A 17467-nucleotide genomic window follows, 5' to 3' on the forward strand; every position below is an offset into this window, starting at 1 on the left:
TGACGTAAAGCAAAGTCCCAGTTTTATTTCTTCTATCTCTGCCATGTCCAACGCAGTAGCCATAAGCCACCTGTGGCTATTGGGCACTTGAAATGTCACTGGTCTGAACTGAGATGGGCTGTAAGTCAAAAATATACACCAGATTTCCAAGACTTAGCACGACAAAAAAGAATGTGAAGTGTCTCATTTGTAACTTTTACATTGGTTGCATGTTGAAATGTTAATATTTTGAAGGCACTGGATTAAATAAAATATTATTAAAATTAACTTCACATATTTCCTTATACTTCTTAATGTGGCTACTAGAAAAATTTTAATTACATCCATACCTTATGATATAGTACCATTGGACAGCTTTATTCCAGATACTCAGTTGTGCCAGAACTATTTCTTAAACACTTTTGTTCTCTTTCACTTATCTTTTATCTGCCTCATGAGGGGTGTGTCTATTTTATTGCTCATAGTAGACATCTGTCTTGTTCATCACTTCCCATCCTCTTTTGAATAAGCCTTTTATTTTATTTTGTTGTCATTATTTTTTGAGATAGAGTCTCTCTCTGTTGCCTAGGCTAGAGTGCCGTGGCATCAGCCTAGCTCACTGCAACCTCAAACTCTTGGGTTCAAGGGATCCTCCTGCTTCAGCCTCCTCAGTAGCTGGGACTACAGGCATGTGCCACCAAGCCCAGCTAATTTTTTCTATTTTTTAGTAGAGACAGGGCTCTTGCTCTTGCTCAGGCTGGTCTCGAACTCGTGAGCTCAAGCAATCCTCCCACCTCGGCCACCCAGAGTGCTAGGATTATAGGTGTGAGCCACCGCGCCTGGCTGAATAGGCCTTTTATGTTGGGGGCAATTCACAATCATGAGTTCCATCTCTCAGGGTCAGAGTTAGAATTCAAATTCCCAGCCTCCCTCACAGTTAAGATGTGCACATCTGACTTTTGTGGAATGAACTGGAAGTGAGCATCACGAAGGATCAATTCTGCGTGGAGTTTCTATTTCCATAGGCTCCGGTGGCACAGGCCACGAGCTTTGAGGGTGGCAGCTCCAGGAGAGGTTGCAAGGTCAAGGTCCTGCCATTGTGGGGTGGTGACAGCAGTGGCAGTTTCTTCATCAGGCCCGGACTGGGTATGGTTTAGGGCATTGCTTAACCCTGAGCCTGACTTTTCAGCCCTTGCAACAATACTATGAGCTGCTCAATATCTTTTTAATAAACTGGTTTTCTGCTTAATCATCCAGATCAGCTTCCATTCCTTGCCATACAGAACCCTGACTGATATATTGGAATTTTTTTCCTCAAAGAAATGGATTTGGGATTAATCTTGTCATGCTATTTTTTCCTACTATTTCTAAAATATCATGGAAAGAAGCCATCTCCATAAAATAAAAGACCAAGGTGAAGCAGCAAGTGCTGATGTAGAAGCTGCAACGAGTTATCCAGAAGATCTTGCTAATATCACGGATGAAGGTGGCTACACTAACAACAGATTTTCAATGCAGACAAAACAGCCTTATATTGGAAGAAGATGCCACCTAGTACTTTCATAGCTAAAGAGAAGAAGTCAATGCTTGGCTTTAAAGCTTCAAAGGACAGGCTGACTCTTATTAGGGGCTAGTGAGGCTGGTAACTTTAAGTTGAAGTCATGCTCATCAACTGTTCTGAAAATCCTAGGGCCCTTAGGAATTATGCTAAATCTACTCTGTGCTCTATAAATGAAACAACAAAGCCTGGATGATAGCACATCTGCATGCAGCATGGTTTTCTAAATATTTTAAGCCCACTCTTGAGATCTACTCCTCAGAAAAAAAGATTCCTTACAAAATAGTACTGCTCATCGACAATGCACCTGGTCACCCAAGAGATCTGATGGGGACGTACAGAAGATTAATGTTATTTTCATGCCTGCGAACACAATATCCATCCTGCAGCCCATGGAGTAAAGAATAGTTTTGAGTTTCAAGTCTTATTATTTAGGAAATATATTTCATAAGGCTATAGCTGCCATAGATAATGATTCCTCTGATGGATCCGGGCAAAGTAAATTGAAAACCTTCTAGAAATATTCACCATCCTAGATGCCATTAAGAACATTCATGATTCATGGCAGGAGGTCGAAATAGCAACATTAGCAGGAGTTTGGAAAAAGTCTATTCCAAATCTCATGGATGACTTCGACTTTGAGGACTTCAAGACTTCAGTGGAGGAAGTCACTGCAGATGTGGTGGAAACAGGAAGAAAACTAGAATTAGAAGTGGAGCCTGAAGATGTGACTAAATTACTGCGATCTCATGACAGAATTTGCTTGGATGAGGAGTTGCTTTTTATGGATCAGCAAAGTGGTTTCTTGAGATGGAGTCTATTCCTGGTGAAGGTGTTATAAACATTGTTGAAATGACGACAAAGGATTTAGATTGTTACATAGACTTAGCTGATAAAGCGGCAGCAGGTTTGAGAGGGTTGACCCCAATTTTGAAAGAAGTTCTACTGTGGGTCAAATGCTGTCCACCAGCATTGCATGCTACAGAGAACTCTTTCATGAAAGGAAGGGTCAATCAATGTAGCAAACTTCATGGTTATCTTATTTTAAGAAATTGCCACAACCACCCCAGCCTTCAGCCACCACCGCTGTGATCAGTCAGCAGCCACCGACATCGAGGCAAGACCCTCCCCCAGCAAAAAGATTACAACTCACTGAAGTCTCAGATAACTGCTGGCATTTTTAAGCAGTAAAGTATTTTTAAATTATGGTATATACATTTTTTAGACATATTGCTATTGCACACTTAATAGACCACAGTATGGTATAAACATAGCTTTTATATGCATGGGGAAACCAAAAAATTCGTGTGGCTCATTTATTGTGATATTTGCTATATTGTGGTGGTCTGGAACCAAACTCGTAATATCTCCAAGGTGTGCCTGTGTGTCTTCCTTTGAATTCTCCTTTGATCATGTCTCATAGATTTTTACATTTTGTGCTCACAACGTTATTCATTAGAAATAATTTGTAATTTCTATTTTGACTTGGTCTAACCCAATAGATAGTTAAAAGAGTGAGTCTTGATGTTCATGTCTGTAGGGGATTTGGCGGTGGTGAGGTTTTTGTTTGTTTGCCTATTCTTTGGTTGGCGGTTTCTAGTTTTATTGCATTGTGGTCTGTGAAAGTATTTCTGCCTTTTGGGATATAGTGAAATAGCCCCTGAGAATTCTGAGGAGATGGCTGTTGAATATATCCTTGCTGCTGCCCTCGTCTTTCTATTTAAAAGCAGCTGCTGGACCTTTTGTGAACCAGGAAACTTCTGGGGTTTAGAGACCTAGTGCATCTCTGGGGTCCAGGGACAGCGGTGCAGAGCCCAGGAGTGAGGCTCAGAGGAAAAGTCAAGTCTGGGAACACTTGACCTGTGGAAATCCAAGGACCTTTTGAGGGAGAGGCCGTACGTGCCCCCGGGAGCAGTCTTTGGACTCATGGCTTCAGCACATGAAAAGCTGTGGGGAAGTAAACAATTATGCTAAATTCTCTCTTCCCTGGGAAAATGCCAGCCTTTGCAGCTGAGGAGACTCGAGGGCAGAGGGGAACCTCTGGGACCAGTCACTTGCCGGCTGGTGCGCTGTGGACCCAACAAGGCAAAGACTGCTGGGCCGTCTATTACTCGAGAGACTGACCCTCCCTAGATCCCCAACAGCTGAGCATGTGCCCTGATGAGCCAACAAAGGCAAATACCAGTACATCCAGGGGGACCTAGCAGTGAGAATGAGAAAGAACCGGCATATCCCGGAGAACAGCAGCTACAAACCTACTGGAGAGAGAGGATACCTTGAACCAGAAACAAGGATGATGACAACACATGAGGAGTTGCAGATACAGCAAATATAGTGCATGCGTGCACGGGCGCGCACACACATGTGCTGGACCTAAAGAAAAATCTCATTTTCAGACTACAAATTTCAGGAAATGTATCAAAGGAGAGGATGGTCACTGTTGAAACCTGACCTCGAATACCAAATGCAAACAAAACAAAACAAAATCCAAATCAAAAAATGCAAAGAGATGGAAATTATGAGGTGAAATAAACAAAGTTTGAGGGAATGAGGCAGGCAACCAAATACTCGTACATTTGTATTATTCAATATTGGAATTATTATTATTGGAGTAATGAAAATGTGTAAAATGAAGCAAATGGAAAATGGGCAATAATTGAACAAATAATGGAGGAAGTCCTTGGAAATTTTCCAATGAAGACTTGATCTGTGGATTTGAAGGACCCACTGAATTCCCAACAGAACATACAAAAAAAATCATACTCATCTTTAGGCATGTCCTGAAAAAAATTACTGAAATCCCAAGTGTAAATACAAAAGCTTACCAGTTTACAGAGAGGAAAAATAAGTAATTTACAAAGAAACAACAAGACTTGCATTTGACTTTTCATCTGCACCCCCGGGGTGCAGATGATGGTGTAATTATATCTACAGACTTCCAGGAAACGGGGAATCCTAAGGAAGGCCCTAATAGTAACGTGGGACTCTAAGTACTGAAGGATCTCAGCCTAGTATCTGGGGAAAGGGCAGAGGAAGATGGAGAATAAAAGTGTTTAAATCTCTTTGGGGGTCGGGGAGACGTGAGAGTATTATAAAGGGGTCATCTGGATGTGGGGAAATAGATGGTATTTTTTCATATGATGGAAGATTATGTAATTGCAATTATGTATTTTATTCTGAATGTGAAAAAGGAAAGATAACTAGTCATGGAATGAAAAAGAACAGAACACCAAAATCTACAAGAAAAAATATCTAATAAGTGGCCATGTTATCAATCCATCAAAAGCAAGAAAAAGAAAGAGAGACATAATAAAGTACAATAATAGTAAATCTAAGTTAAAATGGAAGAAATTAAATAAATTAAATCCATTTTTACACAAATCTCAAATGGGCTGAATGCTCCTGTTAAAACCCAAAGTCCACTAAATAGAACTGAAGAGCAAAACCCAGCCATGTGCTATTGTTGGGAATATTGTATCAGTCAGAATTGCGTGTAGCAAAAACCCAGCTCACAGTGGTTTGAACATGTAAGAAATTGAATTTTTTTTTGAGAAACAAGAGCCAAGGGTGGGCAGTGCAGAGAGAGGGCCGCTGCTCAGAAAGCCTCTACTCTCTACTGTCTATTCCAGCTCCCCCCACCCTCAGCACCTCTGCAGGCCTCGGGTGCTTACCCAGTGTTATGAGCCCAACTGCATTTCTGAAGCTTCTGAGCCCTCGCTGGTCACCATGCCATTCTCACTGCAGGCCATGATAGATGCACTTGTCCATTCACCATCAAAATTGGACAACTGACCCATATGCCCAGCTCGGGCTTCTTCCTCCTCTGTTGACTGGTCACAAGGGACTCTTCCCCCCAACACCATGCAGCCATAGGTATGAGCCAAGGAAGAGCAACAGGTGGATGCAATGGGGTCTGGTCACCTGCTCCTGCAGCTCGCTCGTGCCATCTGGTCCTCCTTCTGCTCAGTCCTCCATGTCCCACTTCCATCCTGGCATGCTGCTGGGCCCACCTGATTGTATGACTTGATCTGACAAAGTCTGACTCACCGTGGACAGCTCTGGCTGCGTGGCCATGTGCTCTCCCATGGTCAGGTGTCCACCCCTACCAGGGCCAAGTAGACTTGGGAGCTTGTGATGGTTAATTTTAGGTGTCAACTCGACTGGATTAAGGAATAGCTAGAGAACTGGTAAAGCATGACTTCTGGGTGGATCTGTGAGGATGTTTCCAGAAGAGATTGGCATGTGAGTCAGTGGACTGAGAGGGGAAGATCCGCCCTTGCTATGGGCGGGCCCCATCCAATCAGCTCCTCCCTGCCCCCCACCATAGAAAAGGCAGAGAAAAAAGTGGTTTCCTCTCTCTGTCCTGGAGCTGGAATACTCTTTTTCTCCTGTCCTTAGACATCAGAACTCCAGGCTCTCTGGCTTCTGGACTCTAAGACTTACACCAGCAACCCCCAGGGTTCTCAGGCCTTGGGCCTCAGATTGAGAATTACATCGTTGGCTTCCCTGGTTCTGAGGCTTTCAAACTTGGACTGAGCTGTGCTACCAGCATCCCAGGGTCTCCAGCTTGCAGGTGGCCTGTCGTGGGACTTTTCAGCTTCTATAATCGCGTGAGCCAATTTCCCCAATAAATCTCCTCTCATATAACTATATCTCTCCATATATATCCTATTGGTTCAGTCTCTCTAGGGAATTCTGATACAGGGATATTTACTGAAAGATGTGTAATTCTCTGCTGCAGGTGACACGGCCTTGCTCTAGAACCTTGGGGTTCTGAGTTGTGCTTCTCCCAGTGAGACTTGCCATACACTTTGTCTTTGCTAAGCATGGATATCTCTAATAACACAGAGCCTGCTAGGTCACGTGGCCCCAGCTTCAAGGCCACTTGCATGGCAGCTGGGATGTGCTGCAGAGCTCTTTCCCGCTCTGAGTCTTTCTCAAAAACAACCCTTTCATTTCACCTGGTATTTAAATCACAGCAATATTCCCATGTGGTGGAATATGCCACCTCTAGAACCCAAAGAAGTCTACAGGCATGGCACATTCTTCTTTCTGGCAGATGAAAGATGCAATAGTTTCCCTCTTACTTTGGAGAGAATGTTCCAGCATGCTTCAGAACATTGGAACCCCCTCCCCAGTTTTACTTATTTGGCAGGCCCTGCACCTTTGAAATGTTCATCTCATACCCTCTGGAGTGTCTGTTTCTTACCACGGCCTCCGCATTCTAGCCACGCCACCCAGTCCAATCAGCACATGTCATCAGTAGAGGGGACCAGTGTGATGGTCTGCAGCTGTGCAGCCAGTTCTGACAGGGACGGGGAAGAACACATTAGGCAGATCAGAGGCTGCATACCGTGCGCCTGAGGCTTGCTAGCCTGCTCCAGCTAAGGTGCCACACCTGGAGCAGCGGCCACACTGAGGCTACTGTTCGGTGGAGTTTGTGCTAGTCCATTGTCAGCCTGCAGGATATGTCTGGGTTTCGCAGGGGCCGGACTGGTCATTTAAACAAGATATGAGGAGGCTGCCACCTCAGTGTCATTTAGGATTTTAAGGGTGGAACTGATCTCTGACATTCCTCCTGGGATGGATATAATATTGCTTTGATTTACGCTCTTGGCTGGGTGGAGGGGAAGCTGTTTCAGAGGCTTCCGCAGCCTTCCTCACTCTGACAGCTCGTACCCCATGGGCCACGGAATCAGCGTGGGAGCTGTGCCGGTTGCCAGTACGTCTGCTCCAGGTGAGAACTGGGGAAATGACCATGGGGCTGGCTCATGGTCTAGTGCACACACTGTAAGTCAGACTTGGGCCGGATCCATTTAGTTCCTGCCCTTCGTATGCTCCAGTTTAACAGGGAAGCCAGGATGATGCTCTGGGTCCCTGGGTATCAGTGTCAATCTAGGCCACGTGCCAATAGCTCTCAAAATGTTTGAGTGTTCCTCCGTCCCCAGCATATGGTCATCTGCCATGGTGTTGCAGGGTCCTCCTGGGGGTCCAAAACTTGTTTAAATCACAAAACTGGTTCAGGTCTGAAAACCGAGTGAAGGATTTTGATACTTTTTTGAAGAGTGATCGCCCTCGACCAACTGACCAAAAACGTTAAATTGTGAAAAATGTGTATCTCGGTGTAGAGGAAATGCAGGGTCATACATTTCTATGTATAATACGCACAAGAAAAAGACTGGATGAGAATACAGAGGGCTGTTAGCCACCTACCTCTCAGCGGCAGTATTATGGGCCATTTAATTTTATTCTTTAGACTGAAGGACTTAGACATATGTCACTCTGGCATAGTGACTATTCTGAGTTAAAGGCTTGAAAAACAGCAGGTACAAGATCTCTTTGACCTTCCTTCTGTTTCCTGAAAGGAGGAGATGAAATTCCCACGTGAAGATGCCCTCCTTATCCCAGGGAGAGAGGAACATTGTCATCATCAAAGACAGGAAGGTGGGGCCGAGGGAAATCTTTCCAAACAAACCTTGTTAGCCTCATCCTTGTCTTCCTCGTCACTTCTCCACCCAGTCAGCTGCACTGGCCCAAGCTGCTTTGCCTTGTCACGTTTTCATAATTTACTACCCTGTCTAATTCAGTTTATAAGTGTTCATTCGAACTGTGTGTTTGGGCCTAAATGTGTATGCTCTTCTCTTGTTGATCTGTCTTATGTCGGTTTAACTCTCATGCCCAGTCGGGAAAAAACTCTAAAAAGGGTAAGGTAAAATTTTGCCTTTCCCACAATACTTTAACGTATCTTTCCCATTTTTTTGTACTACAGCAGAGGCATTGTCATGCCAGAGATTACACGTGTAATGTGTGTCTTCTGTTCTCTGGAGAGAGGTTCCAGAAAATCATCCTGGCACAACTGGATGTGGCTGTCATCTCCCTACTCTCTGAAGGATGGATGTGAATAGTTGACATCACTTAAGAAGTCTTCCTAGGAAAGAAGTCTTTTGAATTAATGAAAGTGGCTCCCTCCCCCAGAAGAGTAGGAAAAGGGCCCCACTGCCTGGGGAAAGGTATTTGAATCAACCCTTTTGTTAAAAACTTAAAGATACATTTACTATACAACCCAGTTATTTTGCTCCTAGCTATTTATTAAAGAGAAATGAAAACATATGTCCATATAAGGACTTGTACGTCAATAATCATAGCAGCTTTATGCACGATAGCCCCAAATTGGACACCAGCCAAATATTCACTAAAAAGCAAACGAAAGGACAAATTGTGGTATATCCTTACAATGGAATACTACTCAGCAATGAAAAGGAGTGAAGTATTCATATAGCCAACAACATGGATGAATCTCAAAATAATTATGAGTGAAAGAAGCCAGAAAAGAGTCCGTAGGGTTTGAAAATGCTAACTAAGCTAGCGTGACACAAAGCCTATCAGTGGTTGCTTGGGGATGGGGGGGATGGGGGGATGGGAGATAGGGGGATGGGAGGTAGGAGTATTAAGGCACAGGAGGAAACTTTGGGGATGGTTCGAGCAGAACAGTGGAACTTAAGTTTTCCAGGTGGGGCCATTCTAAACAACGACAAGATCTCCAGTTAGGTACAGTTGAGTTTGGACAGCATGATGGCACACCCCAAATTCTAGGAGAAAGAATTGGCTTACATATCCCTAAATTTCAAGTGTGGGACAATGATGGTGTCTTCCCTTACTCCAGTGTTGCTCGATCTTTATTTTTAAAGTTATAGCTGCCCCCAGGAACTTTTTACATATTTTTTTCCTAATTGTCCCTCCCATGAATATTTAATAGCATAGATATACTGTGTATCTGTTTATGTACTGTGGTTCTCTGGAGGGCCACAAACTAGTGTAATAGCTAAGATTTGGGGGGTTGCCAAGAACCAATTTTCACCCCTTTGGGGGCTATATTGCCCTGTTGAGGATGCATGGCTTACTCCTATCAGAAAAAATTAAAGTGGGCAGGGAGAAGGCAGTATTGTACCTAAAATGTAAAGCTGTCTGATTTGATTCTTTAATGGAAGTGCAGCAACACACAACTAAAAAAAAATGTTTCGCTAGCACTGTGTTGCTGTGGGTTGATGAAAATGGGGGGCTGAGATGAGGAGCAGGGGCTTGGTGGACGGAGCTTTCAGCCTCCGCAGGGAAGTGGTGGGGTCTTTCCTGTGCGACCAGAGCCCTCTGCTGGGCGTTTCAGGAACAGCCGCCAGTGAATTCAATGCAGCCCGTTCATTTAGGGGCTTTTTCTTCAGTTTCCGCCACGTGCACGTGCTGAGAGAGAGGCTTGGGTTTGAGGCTCAGCGGGGTTTCATAACCGAGTCAGAACCACGCCGTGGCGAGTGGTCAAACTGGCATTCAGAGTCAGGTTTCTCTGAACCCAAAGCCCACAGTCTCCTCCTTTGCATAGCTCCTCAGCATAGCTGTGCGAGTTCCGCCCCGCCTTAGGTCCCATCATGGGGCGATGCCATGGGCTCAGATGAATGCCACCCACCCCGTGGGCTGCCGTGAAGCTGAGGAACTCAAGACCAGGGGCTCAGCGTATGTTGAGCAAGCAGCAAACACCGTGGCATGTAGCAAAGAAGCCAGCCCCTCCCCTAGAGAGAAAGCAGTGACACAGTGATCACACTGAGGTCCCCTCACCTACACAGCTGCCTGCATGACTAGCTGCTAGTCATTTATTACCTAAGAACAACCGGAGAAGTTATGGGGACCGCCTGCGGTCTCATCCGGAGGCAGGGAAGGAACTATCCCTGTAGTATAGATTTAAAGGGACAGTGGAAAATAAAAATCAAGCTGCTTTATAATTTCGTACCATGTTTGGTCAGGATATGGCAGAAACAGCCTCGCTGGTAAGCAGTGAGTGATGTGGTTCCAAAAGGCACCGAGTCAGTGCCCCGAGTCCATTCAGACGCCAACCAGGGGAACCCCATGGAACACCTGTGCCGAGGACCAGCTGGCACTGGGCACCAGCAGCCCCAGGAGCAGGAGGCCAGATACAGAAGAGACAGTTTTTATCAAGATTGGATGGCGAAGGTACATCCCCACCACTGTCTCAGCATCTCTGCACCCCCCGCCAAGTTTAGCATTAATCCAAAAGAGGAAGAGGTAGACGAAGAGAAAAAAAAATCTTGACTGTCTGAGTTCTCAATCAGAAAGGACTAGGAAGTCTCAGAATTTGACTCAGTTTGTCTGAATGGGACCGGATTCAGTCTTTGTCATCAGGCAGAATGCGGACTCAGAGTCAGAAATGAAGTTGGTATGGAAAGTCATATTTTGGGCGGCTGGGTACATACATGATTTTGAAAATCCGTCACTACAAATGGAAGGTGCACGCCTCAGCGCGGCAGGGGTGCAGTTTCTTTTCTTTTTCTCTTCCTTTCCTGGTCCCAGAAGGAACTGCTAACCCGCGTTGTGTGTGGATCATGAATGGGTACTGAATTTTGTTAAATTCTTTTTCTGTGTTGATTTATAAGATCACGTGAACTTTCTTTTTCGTCCTGTTAATACGGTAGATTTCACTGATTGATTTTTGAATATTGAAACAGCCTTGCACTCCTGCAGTAAGCCTCGCTTGATCACAGTGTGTAATTTTTTTTTTTTTTTTTTTTTGAGACAGAGTCTCACTGTGTTGCCCGGGCTAGAGTGCCGTGGCATCAGCCTAGCTCACAGCAACCTCAAACTCCTGGGCTCAAGGGATCCTCCTGCCTCAGCCTCCCGAGTAGCTGGGACTACAGGCACATGCCACCATGCCCGGCTAATTTTTTCTATAGCTGTCCAATTAATTTCTTTCTATTTTTGGTAGAGACGGGGTCTCACTCTTGCTCAGGCTGGTCTCGAACTCCTGAGCTCAAACGATCCACCCGCCTCGGCCTCCCAGAGTGCTAGGATTACAGGTGTGAGCCACCGCACCAGCCCGTAATTTTTTTATACTGTTGAATTCTATTTGCTAACATTTAATAAAATTTCTGCATCTATATTCGTGCTATTGTTTATATTTGTACCGTCTTTTTGGTTTTGGTACCAGGGTAAATACTAGCTTCATAATATAAATTGGGAAGTTTACCCTCCTCTTCAATTTTCTGGAGGAGATTTTATAAAATTAATGTCAATTCTTCTTTAAACTTTTGGTAGAATTCTCCAGTGAAATCACCTAGTTCAGGAGATTTTTTTTTTTAGTCTTAAAATTAAATTACAAACTCAATTTCCTTAATTCCATTTCATATTGGGTGAGTCATGGTAGTTTGTAGTTTTGAGGAATTGGCCTATTTAATCTAAGTTGTCAAATTTACGTGTGTAGAATTGTTCGTAGCATTTCCCTATTATTCTACTGATGTCTGCAGAATCTGCAGCGACATCCCATGCTTCATTCTTGATATTGGAAATTTGTCTTCTCTCTTTTTTCTTTGTCAGTCTTTCTAGAGGTTTGTCAATTTTATAGATCTTTTTAAAAAGCCAACCCTTTGATTCATTGATAATTCTATTGTTTTCCTGTTTTTGATTTCATCTTCTGTTTTAGGTGGCTTCTTTTGACACCTCTCTGGCAGAGGAGAGGTGCCACCTTGTTACTGCCAGGTGCTCCATGTAGCCTCTGTTGACATTCAGCGAAGGAGGGCAGGTCTACATTATTGTCTGCCAAACTATCTTTGAAACTCCTTTCTCCTAAATTCTCAGGGAGACGGATTTAAGAAATTCCTCCCATCTCCTCGCATGGCACCTGCAATATTAAACTCTTTCTCTGCCATAACCCCTGCTGTCTCAGTGTATTGGCTTCCTCTTGAGCAGTGGGCAACGAACCTGGTTGAGCTGTAACAATATCAGCGTGACTTGTCACTGCTGATGTTCACTGTATCACGTGGTTAAGGCAGTGTCTGTCAGGTCTCTTTACTAGAAAGATACTATTTTCCCCTTTCCATACTCCATTCATCAAAAACAAGTCGCCAAGTCCAGCCCACACTCAAGGGGAGAGAATAAAGATCCATCTCCTTCAATCAGGATGTGTCAAGATCTCCTAAGTTTTAAAAAATTCTTCTTCAATTGCTTCTCCCTTGCTCCCTTTTATTTGTTGAAGAAACCAGGTCCTTCGTCCAACTTTCCCACCATCTAGGCTTGCTGACCACACCTCTGTGATGTCATCTATCATGTTCCTCTGTCCCTACCATCTCATGTAAATTGGTAGGTAGAGGCTTGATCAGGTTTAGATTCCAGTTTTGAACATGATTATATGGTGTTGTGTTCTTTCATTAGAAAGCATGTAATATTGTTGCTTCCTCTTTTAAAAAAAATGTTAGCAGCTGTTAATGATCATTGCCCAGCTCCACTAGTGCACTCGGGGTTACAAAATGGTACTATGCTTATTTTCCCATGATTTCTTCATTCATCAGTTGTAGTACTTCTAGAAAGAGAAATGTTCCCTTCACAATTATTTGGTTACCCCGAGGAACAGTTCATATAGGAAAAGGAGAATCAAGGATTGATTTCCCCCTTATTTTCCAGTTTTCAAAGCATCCTCCAAAGGTGACCAATGCTTTTCTTTTGAATGATTGTTTTTGAAGCTTTTGCATTCCCAAAAGAAGTACTACTGAGTATGGTTATTATTCTTTCAGTGTCTTGTTGGATGCTATTTCCTAGAGTTTTATTTAAGTGTCTCATCTATATTAATAGATGAAATTGATTTATATCTTGTGGTGACTTCCTGATTTTACACACACGCATGCGTGCGCACACAGGCTGTTTAAATCGTTTCTAATCATAATCTCTGTGGGAACTAAAAGAATCATGCATTTATGGGTTAGAAAAAATTACCTTTGCAAGCAAGCATTCCATGTACCCAATAAGGCAGAAACTCTTGCATAATCACTAATAAAGGGTCCACAGAAGCTTACGGAAAATGGACTCTTGCATTACCCAGAGGATGTCACCAGGGACAGATGCCCAGTAGCTCCTTCTGCACATGTGCAGTTCCATTTTGGGGTAACAGGTTGCTCTTGCTCTGTCTACAGCCTTATGGGGGAAACTGCCTGTCTTTGTGGTCCAAACACTAGTCCTGGGAACCAAACTGAAAGGAAAGTGGCTTGAAATGGATCTCTGCAGAGCCTGGGGGTGAAATGGGGAGGGTGTTGGGTGGAATTGACTTGTGCTCCTGGGAGATAGAAACAAAACATTGAGGAATCTTAGTGTTTCTCAGGCTGTCCTGGACTTGGTCTCAGAGAAAGGCAGGCAAGAGATAATCTCAGCTCCAAATCTTCTGATACCAGGGCTGGAGAGTAGGCAAGGATCAAATGGGCTAGGTTTGCAGTTGCTCCCTTCTCTGGAGCAGGGTGCTAGATGGGAGACCAGGAATGTGCATCAAAGGGCACAAGAGATGGTTCTAGAAACCGCTTCTGCCAAGTGTGGCCTTGCCAGCATGCAGCCTGGTACTCTAAGAGGTAAGTTCCTCAAGAGCAGCTAGGCAGAGAATGAATATTATGTGCTGACCTGGAAAAGGCAAGGAGAGTGCAAACTCATGTAAGAAAGGGCAACAACGTTGGAGCCAGAGAGACCTCTGGGTGCAACTTGGGGTCTCTATGGAGTCTCAGCTCGCTTATTACTTCAGTAATTTTAAGGAACATCCATAAGCCTTGTTTTTCTCATCTTTTAAGATGAACATGGAAAGAGAACTTACCTCATAGGCCTTTTTTATTTTTTTGAGATAGGGTCTCTCTCTGTTGCCCAGGCTGAACAGTGGCCTCATCATAGCTCACTGCAGCCTTGAACTCCCAGGGCTCAAGCGATCCTCCAGCTTCAGCCTCCTGAGTAGCTGGGACTGCTATAGGTGCACACCACCATGCCTGGCTGATTTATTTTATATAGAGATATGGTCTCACTATGTTGCCTAGGCTGGTCTCAGACTCCTGGCCTTAAGCAATCTTCCTGCCTCAGCCTCCCAAAGTGCTGGGATTACAGGCATGAGCCATCATGCCTGGCCCTGTTTTGAAGATTAAATGTGCTATGTATACCTTTGCTTGCTGCATAACATTACTACCGCTACTACTACAAGGTACTTGGCTAGGTCCTGTTAATTAAACAAACCAATGAAACTTCTTACCTACTTTGAGGTTGATATTGCCTCTTTATTTTTAATAAGAAAATGGATGCTCAGAGAAGAGAGTCATTAAACATCAAAAAGTAGCTGATGGAAGTGCTGGGGTTAAATCCCAGAATTGCTTTATTTCATATTTCATGCTTCTCCAATATACCACACTGCCTAAAACCCAGATTTGGACTTTAACTATCTTTGAATTCTTCAGAGCACTCAGCCCAATGTCTTTAAGTGACTCTAAGAAATAAATGTTGAATGAAACCTGACTCCTGCCTCTTAGTCCCAGGATTTCTTGGTGTTTCTTTTGGTGGTCGTGGACAACCTACATTCCTGCAGCTTCAGGATGGCTAATGGCCTCTCCAGCATTTTTCGTTCTTAGCAGCCCTGGTTTGAGTTTACCAGAAGCCAATTTGAGATTCCAGGGGCTACTGAGTACCATGAGAGGCAGATACTGATTATCAGGTGGGACATTCCATCTAAAGTGAAGTTGTGCTTGGGGCACAAATAGTGACTCCATGTGACTACAATGGCTGTTTTGTGTTGGGAGAAGATTCCAGCAGGAGGAATCCAACAACTTCTGGTAGCAACTTCTGGTAGCGAAGTAGTCTAGGAAATGTAGAGTCTAGCTGGATGGCCACATGCTCTGCTAACATTCTGTAGGGAGTTCTGTTAAAGGAAGAAGGGGAAAATGGCTCACAGCTTTTAAAATCTATCTTCTCCTCTAAACTATAACTCCATGGAAGTTGGGTTAAACAACAAAATCCGAAGACTTAGCCTTATGTAGTCACACTTTAGTGGATGAATGTTTAAAAACCTCAGACATATTTTTGCCATCTGTCAAATTTCAAACTCCCTTTGTCATCTGGTTTTAGATACATTTTTTGCAAACCACATATAGTTGGATTTAGGTTTTTTAGCTTACCATTAAGCTATTTCTGCCTTTGATGTAGGAATTCAACTTTTTCATATTGTGATAACTTTTCTGATTTTTTTTTCATTTTTACTTGTTTACAGTTTACTGTACTTTGATTTTCTTTTCCACTTTTTTTTACTTTTTCTGTCTCGGTCAATGTTCACTTTATTATTTAAAATAATTTAGGGGAAATTTTACTAAGAAACAAATGGAAAAATATAATCAACAAAATCAAGGCTACGCCCAAATGACTAGTGGTATAGATACCTGAAAAAGTCATTAAGGAGATCTTAATTACAGAAAAATAGAGGAAAGTAAAAAAAAAAATCTTAACTATGATTCTTCATTAATGTTCTAATGCAAATATTTCAAACCTTTTTCTTGAAAATACTCTATTAACATAAATATATGTATATAAATGTGCATATACATGATATAAAGAAAAATAATAAAAGGAATACCTGTGTACTCATGACCCATTTAAGAAACATGAAGCTTCTTCTCTGTCTCTTCCTACAAGCAAACCTTCCTTTCTCTACAAATGTAACTGCTATCCCAGAGTTTGTGTTAATCTTACACTTGCTTTCCTTTCTAGTTTTACTGTTTATATATGTATCCCTAAATGATGCACTCTTGATTTGTTTTTGAACTTTATATAAATGAAATAACATAGTATCTATATCTTTCCTTTTTTCATTCAACATTATTAAGATATAACCATGTTGATGTGTTTAATAATGGTTATTTTCACTGTTGTATTTCCACTATATGACCATACCAACATTTATTTATCTAGTTTATTGTTAATTGACATTTGAGTATTTTGGTTTTTTTTAATTATAAAAATCATTTCAATGTTGCAATCAACATTCTTGTACATGTTTGTGGAAGATGTGCAAGTTTCTCTAGGGCAGTGTCTTCCTGTGGTGGAGCTACTGGCATTCTGGATGAGACTACTTTCTGTCCTTTGACTGACACATTGCAGAGCATTTAGCATCCTTGGCCTCCTATTTATTAAATGCCTGTGGCATCTTCAGTCATATTGACAATCAAAACAATGTTTCCAAACACCCTTTAGGAAGCCCAGCTGAGCACTACTGTTTTATGGTATGTACCTAGAAGTGGAATTGTTGGGCCACAGATTATGTGACTGTTCAATGTTCACTTATAATATATATTGTATTCTTGTGGTTCAGAGACAATGGTGAGTCCCCACATGCAAATGCAACATACACAGAATTTGTTATACAGCACACTCATACTCTATACATACAGCCCACTGTGGCTCAGAAAGTCTTCACACATATGTTTAACGCTGGTCTGTCAATGACTTCAATAATTCATACTTTTACAAAAGGTCTATGTTTCACATTCCATTAAAACAGATTTTCTGTTATCTTTTCTATAATAAGTTTGATATCACATCCAAAATCTGACTCCTAAACAATATTTCCACAAGAACATTTTTATCCATATTTCTTAAAATTATGTATTTCCCCTCAACAACTCTGAATACTTGCTGAAAGCTTTCACATTTTCAAAGCATTCATAAGATTTCACTCCTACATTAATTCTCTAGTTCCTATTAGTTATAACCTATTAACAAAGACTTTTCTACATGTGTTAACACCTTAGCCTTTCTGCCCCCTGATGTTGCTGATGTTCAATGAATTTGGCTGAAGACACAGGTTTCTGCACATGGAAGGAGTTGACAGGAGTTTTCTTCTTGTGTGCTTTTCTTTGATGTTTGGTGAGGGCCGACCTCTGGCTGAAGGATTTTCTACATTCGTTACATTCATAGGGCTTTTCCCCTGTGTGCATGCGCTCATGTTTTGTGAGGGCTGACTTTTCATAGAAGGTTTTCTCACATTTAGGACATTTGTAGGGTTTTTCTCCTGCATGAGTTCTCTGATGCACGACGAGGTTGGATTTCACACAGAAAGATCTCCAGCACTCAGTACACTTACACGGTTTC

This window comes from Propithecus coquereli, unplaced genomic scaffold (assembly GCF_000956105.1).
Source record: "Propithecus coquereli isolate 6110/MARCELLA unplaced genomic scaffold, Pcoq_1.0 Scaffold153, whole genome shotgun sequence".
Classification (NCBI taxonomy): domain Eukaryota; kingdom Metazoa; phylum Chordata; class Mammalia; order Primates; family Indriidae; genus Propithecus; species Propithecus coquereli.